Below are 13508 nucleotides of genomic sequence, written 5' to 3'. Positions count from 1 at the left end.
ACGTTTAAGGGGTAATGATGTCCATCTGCATAATTTTTGGTTTAGTTTCTTGAAAGTCCTAATTTTTACACTCCTCACCGAAAACCCAGATTGCGGCATAATCTGCCAGTCGAAGAAGGATATTGAAATTTGGCAAAATTATACATTTTAGCCTGTAACGGACGGAAAACTTCCAAAAACTTTAAATTTTTCCCTTTTTATCCCGAAGAATATCGAAATATGGAGGCAATTTTAATGATGGTGCAGACCTTCGGGAAGTATTATCACATAACGGATGGCACAATCCCCGTTCAATTTGGAGTGATCTACAACCTTGGTCTTACCACATTGTGTCGTATTTCTATCCCTTTTACGTTTGATTTTTCTCTATTTCTCGATGCTAAGTAAATTTGGACTTTTCACATACATAATTCATACCTTCCATCACTTATAGGAAAATAGAATCATCAAACTCTACACGAAAATTGGTCCACCCAGTAGCCATATATGAGCCAAATGCTATGTATGTAGCTGTCACTTAATTATCCGAAAAGCAATGCAATGTGAGATAATCTTACACAAATTTTACCCTATTCCATGTTTCTAACTCAATCTGACCCATGAATAGATGAGATATCATAAGACCAGCAATTTAGGCCGCTAAATCCGGCGTCTTATGGTACAATCCTTTCTCGATATGATGTACCGTTTAGCAGCAGTTAATCTGTAAATGAAGGCCTGCAATATTGTAAACAAGCACATACGTTCGTATGTCCTTCTCCAATTCCTGTGTAACTGGCATTAATAAGGCAGGCCTACCATTGTAATGAATAATTCACTTATCGATTTGACTTGCAGAAGGCAAGGGAGCATGCAGTTTTGTTCAAAACTCCCCTTACCCGATTGTGTTTGGCTGTAGGCAAGCGTTCCCGCAGTTATAAACAGATGTACCCATCTAAAATGTGACTGGCATTAGGCATACTGGCCTGCTATTTTGATGGAAACTCACCAACTTGGTGTGACTGGCAGTAAGCTGGCTGGCAGTTGGAAAAGGGGCCTGTCATTATAATGATAACTGCACAACTCAATTTTGACTGGTTGTAGGGAAGTTTCCTGCCATTATAATAAAAACTCCTCAATTTGTAATATGTCTGGAAGTAGGAAAGGGGGGCTGCCATTGTAACGGAAACTTCCCAAATCGATTGTGAGCGCACAGTAGGCAATGGGGCCTGCAATTATAATGTAAACTTCCCAACTCGATTGTGAATGGGAGTTGGCAAGTGAGCCTGTCGTTATCATCACAAATCCGTAACAAGCACTTTACATTGGAAACAACGTATGGGGACCTCTCCATGCTGTTTCTCGGATAACGCTAAGAGACATGCTATTTTAAAACAATCTTATTTACTGCATGTACAGTATTTACTTCAATATTCGTATACAATGCAGAATACCGTAGCGAAGCACGGGTACATTTGCTAATAAATAAATAAATAAATAAATAAATAAATAAATAAATAAATAAATAAATAAATAAATAAATAAATAAATAAATAAATAAATAAATAAATAAATAAATACGTCGTTATAAGCGATTCAGCATAAAACGGTTTCGATCGTAATTTCCAAACGCTCTGAAAACATTAAGAAAATGCTAGGTAAATAACTGACGGAAATTCTGACACCTGGGCGACAGCCGTAAATGTAGAGCATTGTTGATTGATTGATTGATTGATTGATTGATTGATTGATTGAGACAGATTCTTAATTGAGTTCATGAGAGATGAAAGTGAGGAGTCGGACACAAGTAAGTGGAAGCAGCTGAGGGGCCCGTAGTCGCCAACCCACTCTCCCAAGTTGAGAGGATTAAACTGCTTGGAAGGACCGGTAATCTAACCCAAGGCCTCGGTGTAGAGGCAGATACTCTGTCCCTGCGCTGTGGCTATGAAGACTTACTGTTTTACATCATTGTACATCTTTAGAGACAGGGAATCAGATCAGAGTAGTGCACGTGATTCGAACTACAGCCACTTTGATCAGAAACTAGCAACAATATCACTGATGTGATGGTGGTGGTGGTGGTATGAATGAAATGGCGTATGGCTTTTAGTGCCGGGAGTGTCCGAGGACATGTTTGGCTCGCCAGGTGCAGGTCTTTTGACTGACTCCCTTAGGCGACTTGCGCGTCGTGATGAGGATCAAATGGTGAGGAAGACGACACATACACCCAGCCTCCGTGCCAGCGGAGCTAACCAATTATAGTTATAATTCCTGACCCTGCCGGGAATTGAACCCAGGACCCCTCTGACCAAAGGCAAGCACGCTAACCATTTAGCCATGGAGCCGGACGGTGGTGGTGGTGATTATTGTTTTAAGAGGAAGTTCAACTAGGCAACCATCCTCTACATAGACCTGCCACTAATCAGAGAGAAAATACGAAAGGGATCCGATACTTCTCGAAAATTGAAGGTATCGGCCAAAGAAAGACAAGGGCCACGAAGGGCATGAAAATGAAAAACTCGGGGCGGGAAAAGAGCAAGAGTTGACCAAGGGAGGTCGAATAGGATAGATGAAAGTGAGGAGCCCGACACAAGTAAGTGGAAGCAGCTGAGGGCCCCGTGGTCGCCAACCCACTCTCCCAAGCTGAAAGCCCCTAGTCTTCACGTACTTTGAACTAAAAGCGTTTTTTTCAGAATTTAAGATAAATCGTTGCGGGAACTGCGACATGTGCTCGTCATAGGGGCGCAGTCAAAGTTACAAGACACAAATAACTGGACTCACTGTTCGATCCACATTCCTTTTGCCTGCTCAATACATTCCAGCGACATCCCGCGAGGTCAGGGCTCTTGTACTGCTTTATAAATGTAAAATGAAAGTGAAAAACCTTTATCACTATGGTGTGATTGGTTCGATGAGGTGTCAGGACGTTGTGTTGGTCTATGTTGCTATAGCGACGCTTTAAGAAAGACTGTGCGCCGGTGCCGCCCGCTGTCAAGGGTTGTGTTGTGCAGGGACACGAACGACAGACAGCTGCCTTGAGTTGGGGAGCGCACCTGTAACCTACTCGCTCATTTATCGGGATGAACTTATCTGACATGCGCTATGTTACATTCAATCTTCACGTGGACACTTACATTTTTTCTTTGGTTCTTGAAGTGAATGAGTGGCTTACATTTTGTGTCAGAGATCGCAGATTCTATTGCATTCTACTTTAAGAACGTAATTTTGTGGTATATTCTGAAATGAACACAGAGATCAATGATCTTGTAGGCTTCAAATAGGCTGGATATATCGTTATTTTTTTTTTGAAAGTAACAATATTACTACTGTAGTGGGAATCGATATATATTCAGGCTTGTGCTCTTTACATTTAGACATAAACCTTCTCTACTGGACACTTGAAATAGAAAAAAATAACGTTCTTATAATCTATTCGTATTTTACAAGGATAAATTACGTGAGTTGTTGACTGTATGATAAGAAGTTACGTGTCTGACATAATCATGACATATCTGTAAATGTCACAGCGAACTCATAGGAGTAAATCTGATAAGACATGGAATTCCTGTACCACTTCTTTCAGTGGTCATCTTTATGGATTTATTAACTTTCTTTGAAAGAGACTTATATGAAAGAAGAAGCCTTGCATTTCTAAACTAACATCATAACAAAATCGTAGATATGAGAGTAATGCAGTAGAAATACCTCCTTCTGAGATAAGACAGAAAGTTGTTGCACTGAAAGTCAAAGTCCAGTTCGCTACTGTTGTTTATTCTTTAAAAACAAGTGCTACGTCATCGTAAAAGGAAATACTATAGTGAAGGACATGGAAGGGGATGTGTATGTTGTTTAGATACGAATGCTTTGCAGAATACTATGTTATTGTTAATGAGCAACAAGAAGTATGGATCTTCTAGACGGGCCGCACTACTTCCGCCTGGTAAACAAGAAGCTGACGGGAAATGAATGATTACTTTCCTGATGAATAAACTGATATCAACTGGGGCGCACGTGAACCCGGAATGTATGACGTACTAAGACACATTAACTGATAAATCTTTACGGCACACTGACGTCTGTAGCATGCAAGGAGGAGGATATTAAAAGCAGTTTGGCGGTCCACTGCAGGCTCCAGGTCGTGCCATGTCATTCTGTTGCAGGAGGCTCAGGTGCGCTCTCTAGCGGACGTTTGTCAGCCACGGCAAGGTCAGTCACGTGACGTGATTACAATACACCCACACCACACGCTCGCAACCTACTTACTTACACGTAATACATCAAGCATTAGTCCTTAAATTGGAGACTTTCGATATTCGCGATGCATAATAACTCCTAGCAAAGAAACTGTGTATGTTAAGGCGTTAAAGTACTTGTGTTTTAACTACATAATCAGTATGACAGCAGTAGACATCGTATAAACAACAATTTTTTGTCAGCTGTGAAATATACTTCTTAAGCTTTCAAATACTTTTTTTAAGGTTTGTTGTGTATAGTGTTCGCTTCTGAGAACAGTGATGTATGACATTGCAGATCGTTATTTTTACCTGAAAGTAACAATATTACTACTATAATGGAAACCGAGATATATTCAAGCATGTGCTCTTTAAATTTGGATATAAACTGGACGCATGTAGTAGAAAAATAACGTTCTTAAAATTACAAGGATAAATTACAAGAGTTATTGACTGTATGATAAGAAATGATGTATCTGACATATCATGACAATCTTGTAAACATTACAACGAACTCATACAAGTGGATGTGATAAGACATGAAATTCTTGTAACGCTACATTGAGTGGTCATCTTTATATATTTATAAGCTTTCTTTGAAAGAGACACAAACATAAAATTCTCTTCTTGCAGAAAGTACATTTTAAAACTGCGAATGTGTTCGACCGTGTTGATAAGACATGAATCCTCTGTATAGTCCTTTATTCGTGTCGTTCAGTGTTTTAATTTTTCTTTAAAGAAAATAAACGTACGTGTAAAATTCTCTGTATGCTAAAAGTGAGTTAAAGGAAGCGTGTGTGTGCTATGTGCAGTGTCGCCGAAGTATGATGACGTTGGGTTTGTTACGCAGCAGGTGGCTAGTAGGCAGGCAGGCACCCACACGGCAAGTTGCAGTTGAGTCCAAAGCTGGAATGGATCACGCTAGTCCCAATTAGGACGTGTTTGGTGTGTGTGTGTCACCGCACCGCCGAGTCCTGCTGGGCTGTTACGACACCAACGTGCTTGCCTGTTGCTGATTGGTCAAGAGGCTGGAGCGAGAGGCAGGCTCACGAGTACTCCAACACTGCTCCACTCATTTCAGAAGAAGACGCCAACCAGAAGAGGCGCAGCCGTGGAGTTTAGTCCACCTCGCGCAACTGTGAATTCGCTTCCATTTCTGAGTGTTCTTTTTTAGTTAATTCAAGTTAATTAAAACGTGTAATCATGACAGTGACTAAGAAAGATTCTGCCAGCGGATCTGGTGCTAAAAGTAAAACTAAAGTGACAACTGTTAAAACTAAAGAAGTTGCGTCCACATCAAAGGCAACAGAAACGGTAAAAAAACAAGCATTTACGACAGTGATAAAATCTTCCTCTTCATCAAATGTGGTGGGTAAATCTAAGTATTCTAAGGCAGGAACTTCTTCTTCCATGGTGCTCGGTAACGATTCTAATACGAAAGCGATCGAAGACGCGACGACCGTCTCTAAAGCGTCGTCATCATCAACATCATCAGATATCAGAAAATCATCTTCAGCATCCAGTACTTCAGCCATGATGGTACAGACCAGTAATGGCGATTTAACATCCGCGGACATGGTGACGAATGGCACCGCTAACGGTGATATGGTAGTGATTGTTGGAGAATCTGAGGGCCCCGGCGGTACGACTACGGTAGTCGAGACCATCAGCAAGTCGTCCAGAATGAATAAGTCCAGCAGTAAGAAGGAGTCCTTCTCTAGCAGTAGTACGACGGTGATTTCTGACGGGACCACCACTGAGTACATTATAGTGGAGGGTGGACAGCCTATCCAGCAGCAGGTGGTGATCATATCTGAAGGAGGTGGTGGTGGCCAACAAGTGGAAAGTGTTACGTCCTCAACAATACAAATGTCATCCAGTGGAGCCACCATGATGGAATCTGCCAGGAATGAATCAATAGCCATCTCTAGCACAGTAATATCGGACAGTACGTCGTCCACCGGACAAGTATCCAGCTCCATGGTGTCGGACAGTAAGCAGGCTAGTCAAGACTTCCAGATCATGGAACGTTCTTCAGGCATGTCACAACAGCAATCTACAAGTAACATTATCGAGTCTTCAAGCACGACGTCCAGCACAATGGTGTCCGACAGTAAATTATCCAGCACCTCTGTGTCCGATGACAAGTTGGCCAGCCAGAAATTCCAATTAATAGAACGTTCTTCTGGTGACGTTGGACATACTGCTGGGAATGTGATAGAATCCTCGACTTCAACAATGCAGGTAACGAGTAGTAGCAGTAAACAAGAGGCAGTGTCTAGTTCGTCAGAGGTAGTGACAAGTTCTACTGTGCAATCCGTGACAGGCGTTTCGGTTGAGGAAATACAACGTGGTTCAACACAAATCGTGTCCGAAGATACTGTATCCCAAAAGCAAGTAACTTCTTCTTCTAAGGAAGGAAAAGTCTCCGATTCGAAGACACTTAAGAGCAGTAGTGAAACTCGTCAGGTCGACAGTAAGGACAAGCCTGTGCAGGTCACTAAGGTTGACAGCAAGAAGAACTCTGTGACGCTCAAAACTAAGGCTGGGGAAGTCACTGTTCCTCTCAAGGAGCAATGTGTCTGCGAGCTCTGCAATTGCGGGTGAGTAAACAATTTGAAATATGGTACATTGCTATGTGTTGTGTATGTTCTTTCGAATCATGTCGTTCTTAACAGTCTCCGGAGTGGAAGGGGGGGGGAGGGGGGGCGAATTTGCCACCTTCACTGGCGCAGTCGGCTATGTCTTGTTCTTCTGATCACAAAATAACATTATTCGATACCACGCGAAGTCGGTGGAATTTGAGGGTCTCTAAATACTATATCTCCATGTTATTAGCTTCCGCCATGTTAAAGAACTCCTGTGGGATGAAATTCCAACCGTCGTGTCTCCAAGCATCTACAACAATTGAAGAGACGTTAGACACAAACCTACCGAGCTCGATAGCTGCAGTCGCTTAAGTGCGGCCAGTATCCAGTAATCGGGAGATAGTGGGTTCGAGCCCCACTGTCGGCAGCCCTGAAGATGGTTTTCCGTGGTTTCCCATTTTCACACCAGGCAAATTCCGGCGCTGTACCTTAATTAAGGCCACGGCCGCTTCCTTCCACTTCCAAGGCCTTTTCTATCCTATCACCGAGCTCGATAGCTGCAGTCGCTTAAGTGCGGTCAGTATCCAGTATTCGGGAGATAGTAGGTTCGAACCCCACTGTCGGCAGCCCTGAAGATGGTTTTCCGTGGTTTCCCATTTTCACACCAGGCAAATGCCGGGGCTGTACCTTAATTAAGGCCACGGCCGCTTCCTTCCCACTCCTAGCCCTTCCCCATCCCATCGTCGCCATAAGACCTATCTGTGTCGGCGCGACGTAAAACAACTAGCAAAAAAAAAAATTCTATCCTATCATCGCCGTAAGACCTATCTGTGTCGGTGCGACGTAAAACAAATAGCAAAAAAAGACACAAACCTTTTTAGTGCAAAATTTTGTCCTGGAAAACGTTCCTCTAATGTGCCAGTATATCTATTAACACAGGTTTTTTGCACTTAAGGGTGAAATGTTTATCCTTCAGGCTAAGGAATTCTTTGTTTTATTTATTGAACATGTAGGATCATTGTTTTCAGAAAATTATATTGAATGTATTCTCTCAACCTTGTTTGAAGTCCATAACGAACAATTTAAAGATAGCGAATAATATTTTAAGGTCTTCCACACGTGTGATTTTTTATGTACTGTGCCTACAATTTTATGATGCAGTTCTTGTTAAAATTCATTGAAACATGAGATTGATGTTAAAGAAGTATAAGGATGTAGGTACATTTTCCTCATTATATCGACATTCACTGGTATCAGTATGAAGTCCAGTGTGTACAATTTGAACAATACTATATTTAAAAATATTTTTAAAATTTTTGGAGAGAAATATATGCATGCCTTTGAGCAATTTCTGAATCCAAATGATATGAGTAGTACTTCCTAAAAATCGCTATGTAAGGGGACGTCTTAACAATTCTCTTTCTGAAATATAAACATTTTTCTATAACTTGGTTAGGAATAGAAGTACATAGATCTAACTTCTTGTATTACGCTGTAAATGTGTAAAAGTGTCTAAAAGTGACGTAGAATAATTTGATGACGGTAGAATCAACATTGCAAATGCCGTCAAATTAAATCATTACATTCTTTAAGTGACTACACTGGTATTCGACCGTACAACTTTGAGATTACAGAATCGCTTGCGTTGTTTTTCAATATCTGCCGCCTGGGCGACTGTCCTATATGCAGATCAGTACCGGTAATGATTGATTGATCGATTGATTGATCGATTGATTGATTGATTGATTCATTGATTGATTGATTGTAATTTGTTTGATAAGTAGGAAGTTTATACAAAAATACATTGTTTCTATGTGCAAGCAGATGGGAGTGAAGTAGTGCGCTATTCATACTGTTAAAATGTTTATACTGTATATGTATCAGTTCGTAGTCTGTTTGCATCACTGGAGAAATGCGAATAACAAAAGCGTTCTATATATACACATGTTTACTTATTTTTTTGCCGGGCTGAGTAGCTCGGACGGTAGAGCGCTGGCCTTCTGAGCCCAGCTTGGCAGGTTCGATCCTCGCTCAGTCCGGTGGTATTTGAAGGTTTTCAAATATGTCAGCCTCATGTCGGTAGACTTACTGGCACGTAAAGGAACTCGTGCGGGACTAAATTCCGGCACCTCGGCGTCTCCGAAAACCGTAAACGTAGTTAGTGGGACGTAAAGGCAATACAACAATTTTAATTCAAACTTTGGACTGGGAAGACTTCGAAGTAAGGAGGCGAGCTGCTCGACTAAGCGGAATGTTTCGAGCTGTCAGTGGAGACATGGCGTGGAATGACGAAAAAGCTTGAGTGGAGATTTTAAAAGCAGGAATGATCATAATATGAAGATAAAGTCGTAATTCAAGAGGACAAACTGGGGCAAATATTCGTTTATAGGAAGAAGACTAGGGATTGGAATAACTTATCAAGGGAAAAGTTTTATACATTTTCAGCTTTTTTGAAATCATTTACGAACAGACTAGGTAAAGAAGTGGTAGAAATTCTACCACATGGCTGGCTTTTCATAATTCTTAAAATCATAATTTCATAAATTATTACAGACCGACAGAGGAGCGCCAGTGGGCGCCCCAGTATCGGTAGCTCACAAACCACATATTCCTCCGGGGATGGGTGGAATATACAGATCACCAGGGACTAGGGACAGCCCTAAATGTACAATAGTTATTGATGTGTAATTATGTTTAATATAATTTTTGATACTTGATGTAAATATGATTCAATTTCGGAAGATATACTAAAAACATGGCTGTCCTACGAAGTCGTATATTCTGTTTTCGGCTACTCTGGATACGAATTCGTTTCTATCTGACGGTAAATGTACACTTCTAATGTTTCCCTTAAAATAGGCCATGCATTCGGTGTAGAGGCAAGTTTATAAGGAAGAAACATTTTACGTGACTGTTAATCGTGCGTGACCATTTGCTGCGGTACCATTCATTCAGGATAAATCGTACATTCACAGTGACAACCTCGTCTCCGTCCGTATTGGCGGAAAATTAATTTAATCTCCAGTTATCGTGCTGGTCTATTTTACAAGTGTGATTTAATCCGTACGACTTAAAGCATAAAAGGGAAATGGTGAACAGTACGACGGAAATGTTTTCACACCTTCTGTCAAGTTTTATTTGTACTTCACAAATTAAGTAAATGTTATTATGAAATGAATGCTTTGCTCCTTCGTTTTGTTTTGTTCACAATTTGCTTCACGTCGCCACCGACACAGACAGGTCATACGGCGACGAAGGCTAGGAGTGGGAAGGTAGGTAGGTAAGGGTTATTCTGCCCGAAGGCAGGTCCGAACCTCCGCAGAGGTGTTCCTAAGCCGGAGTTTACGTGCGGTAGGGAAGCCAGTTCCTTTCCGCTCCTCCATTCCCTTACCCCCCACCAACAGCGCGTGGCAACCCATCCAACTCCTGACCACGCCCAATGTTGCTTAACTTCGGAGATCTCACGGGATCCGGGGTTTCAACACGGCTACGGCCGTTGGCAGTGGGAAGGAATCGGCCACTTACCTGGTGTGAAAACGGAATACCACGTAAAACAATTTTCAAGGCTGCCGACGGTGGGGTTCGAACCCACTATCTCCCGAATGCAAGCTGATAGTTACGCAACCCAAATTACACAGCCACTTGCTCGGTATTCCTGTTCCTATTTCCATTAGAGTTTCCCAGCAAAATTACTTCCGATACTAAATTAATTTTCCAGATCATAGCTCATCTCAATTTTTTCAGTAGGAGCTAGAGTGGCATCGCCAGGGGTTCCACAGTTGAACCGCGGCCAATGCACGCCACATCCCTGTGATTCCGATTTCACGTAAAAAGTTAGCTAGATCACGATATTGACAGCCATGTAAAAACTAGCTTAACGACATTCTTTGATTTGTACCATTAAGTTAAAGAAGCCGGGCTGAGTGGCTCAAACGGTTGAAGCGCTGGCCTTCTGTCCCCAACTTCGCATGTTCGATCCTGGCCCAGTTCCATGGTATTTGAAGGTTCACAAATACGTCAGCTTCGTGTCAGTAGATTTACTGGCGCGTAAAAGAACTCCTGCGAGGCTAAATTCCTGCACTTCAGCGTCTCCGAAAACTGAAAAAGTAGTTAGTGGGACGTAAACTCAATTACATTATTGTTAAAGTTCCAAAGATAAAGAAATGAACTTATTTGCATTTTAAGATAGCGTCACATGTAAAGAATTATGGATAGGAGACATTCAGAACTCAATGCCAAACTAAGATAGAAGAAAAACTTAGCAATTTACTACCGAAATTAAACAGATTGTCTGCCTCAGTGTTTTAGTGGTTAGTGTGATTAGCTGCCACTCACGGAAGCCCGACTTCGATTTCTCGTTCTCTCACGAAATTTGAACAGTCGTTCGAGGACTGGGACGGCGTCCACTCAGCCTCAGGACAACTGAGTAGAAGGGATTCGATTCCCGCCTCAGCTATCCTCAAAGTAGTTATCCGTAGTTTCCTATTTCTTCTCCAGGAAAATGCCGGTATGGTACCTAACTTAAGGCCACGGCCGCTTCCTTCCCTCTTCCTTGCCTATCCCTTCCAAAGTTACCTTCTCCCCCCCCATTCAAGGCCTCTGTTCAACATAGCAGGTGAGACCTCCTGGACGAGATAGTGGTGCTCCTCCACAGTTGTATCCTCTACCATATGTCTTACGTTCCAGGACACTGCCCTGGGATGCCTTGCTGAGTCCGGTGAAGAAACCAAACCTGGAGGGTAAACGGATTATATAAAAGAAATAGGTATAACCTACCTTTATTACCAACGGAATGCAAAGATTTAGTATATTGTGGTCTATCAGGGGAGGAGTGGTCCGTAACGGGTGACTAACATTAGTCAATATGACATTAAAAAACGTGTAATCGATATTATTTTAAAGGCTAGTTTATTTTCCTACTTCCACTCTTATTGGTGTGGAAATGTTTACCACTGAGCCTAGCCATCTGCTTTTCTTATCCTTAATGACCGAAACCATTATTCTTCCAAGCGACTAATCACCACCACTCCAGCGTTCAAGATCGGTGCATACAACATGTTCATTGCGAACAGTTACCCACTTGTCTTTGTTCCCACCTGTTCTGTTTGCACAGTAGCAAAATCGTCGTACCATATGCGACAAATTTGCAAATTTCGTGTCTATTACCTCTACCTTGTCGCATATGGTACGACGATCTCCACCCAGTTTTCCTCTCACCATCAGCTAAGTCGTTTTGAGAACAGAGCTATGTATACGAACTCATTTCTTTCTTATGAACAGAAAGGATATGATTAATATTGAAGAAAATAATATTTAATTTGAAATTAAAAAGTACTGGAGAAGCATTTCTTAGAAAGTAAAGAATTCTGGAACTAACTGCTGCCTACTCACGCATGCCTACGACACTGGAATAACAAACGAGGCTGTGCACACACCTCTGCTCTCGACTGTGGAGCCTTGACTACCCACGTGGAACTTCCAACGCACAGTGGTTTGGGAGAGGCGTCGCAGGACGAAATAAACTTATGAGAAGTTAAATTCTGGCCGGAGAAAAGTATTAAGGAAATTGGCCTTAACTATGAGCTGGTATTTCTAGGAGAGATGGAAGATGTGGAGACGTCTCATAAAGTCTTGACTGACTTGAGCATTATACATCAATACGACAAACGTCGTCAAAAATGTTATTACATTTCCGTTTGGGTAAACCAAGTGATCATAAATATGTCTTTCAATAAAATATGTGATTCAATGTTACTTAGCAACTGTGAAGGCTGTGATGTGAAGTATAGATGGATGGCCATGACATACAGATCCATGGCCGGTACGACTCTCAAAGTACTGTTGCTAGGTAACACCGCGACGCACATTTTGTTACATGACACTATTTCGTTACTCAAATTTTCGGATGACCCCCAGCTATAAGACATATTTATATCAAAATATCCTTCAACAGTAGAGACAAGGCATTATGCCTTACATAGGCACCGGTCGCTTCCGCACCACAAATAAATAATTGAAGGCATGTCCGGAAAAGCGGGTTAACCGTCCAAATTAAACAAAACATCCACAGTTTTAGTCTTCAGGCAAGCAACTCATTGTTGAAAACATCCTAGGGATATGAGCTAAGAATTTTCGATAGTTAAAATAGAATAAAGTATGAGAATACATTCTTTATTTTTTCCTAAAAATTACAGTCTATTCACTGGAAACTCAACCATATCCAATCGATTAGATTAGCAGTTTTCCTTTTTCTATCACTACGAGTGCTAATGTGAGTCAATGCATTGTTTCACTTAAGCACCACTACGAGCGCTAAAGTAAGTAAATGCGGAGTTTCACTTAAGCCCTTATAACTACATTTGCAGACATTTTTCGAAAAGTCGAAAAACGCCCGAGAATATTGAACGAAGGAACACATTACAAAAGCAATTGTGTAAATACGTTACTATGGCTAGGATTTGAATTTAAAAAAAGGAGTCAGAACTGCATTTAGGCCGGAAGTGATTTACGAAATTTGTTTTTTAGTTTGATAGAACTATCCAAGACTGACAATTTGATACTTTTTCCGGCCCTTTAGCCCTTCAACTTTCGGCACAATTGATGAAACTGCTTAATTTTACGTTTTTCGTAACATGGGGAGCTCTACTTTGTCTGCTAAGTAATATTTTCTACATTCAAGGAGTTAAGTGCTACCGTACGTTTTTGGATA

The sequence above is a fragment of the Anabrus simplex genome, chromosome 5 (assembly GCF_040414725.1).
Source record: "Anabrus simplex isolate iqAnaSimp1 chromosome 5, ASM4041472v1, whole genome shotgun sequence".
In the NCBI taxonomy this organism is placed as follows: Eukaryota; Metazoa; Arthropoda; class Insecta; order Orthoptera; family Tettigoniidae; genus Anabrus; species Anabrus simplex.
The sequence above is the reverse complement of the archived record's forward strand: the minus strand, read 5'-3'. Positions refer to the sequence as shown.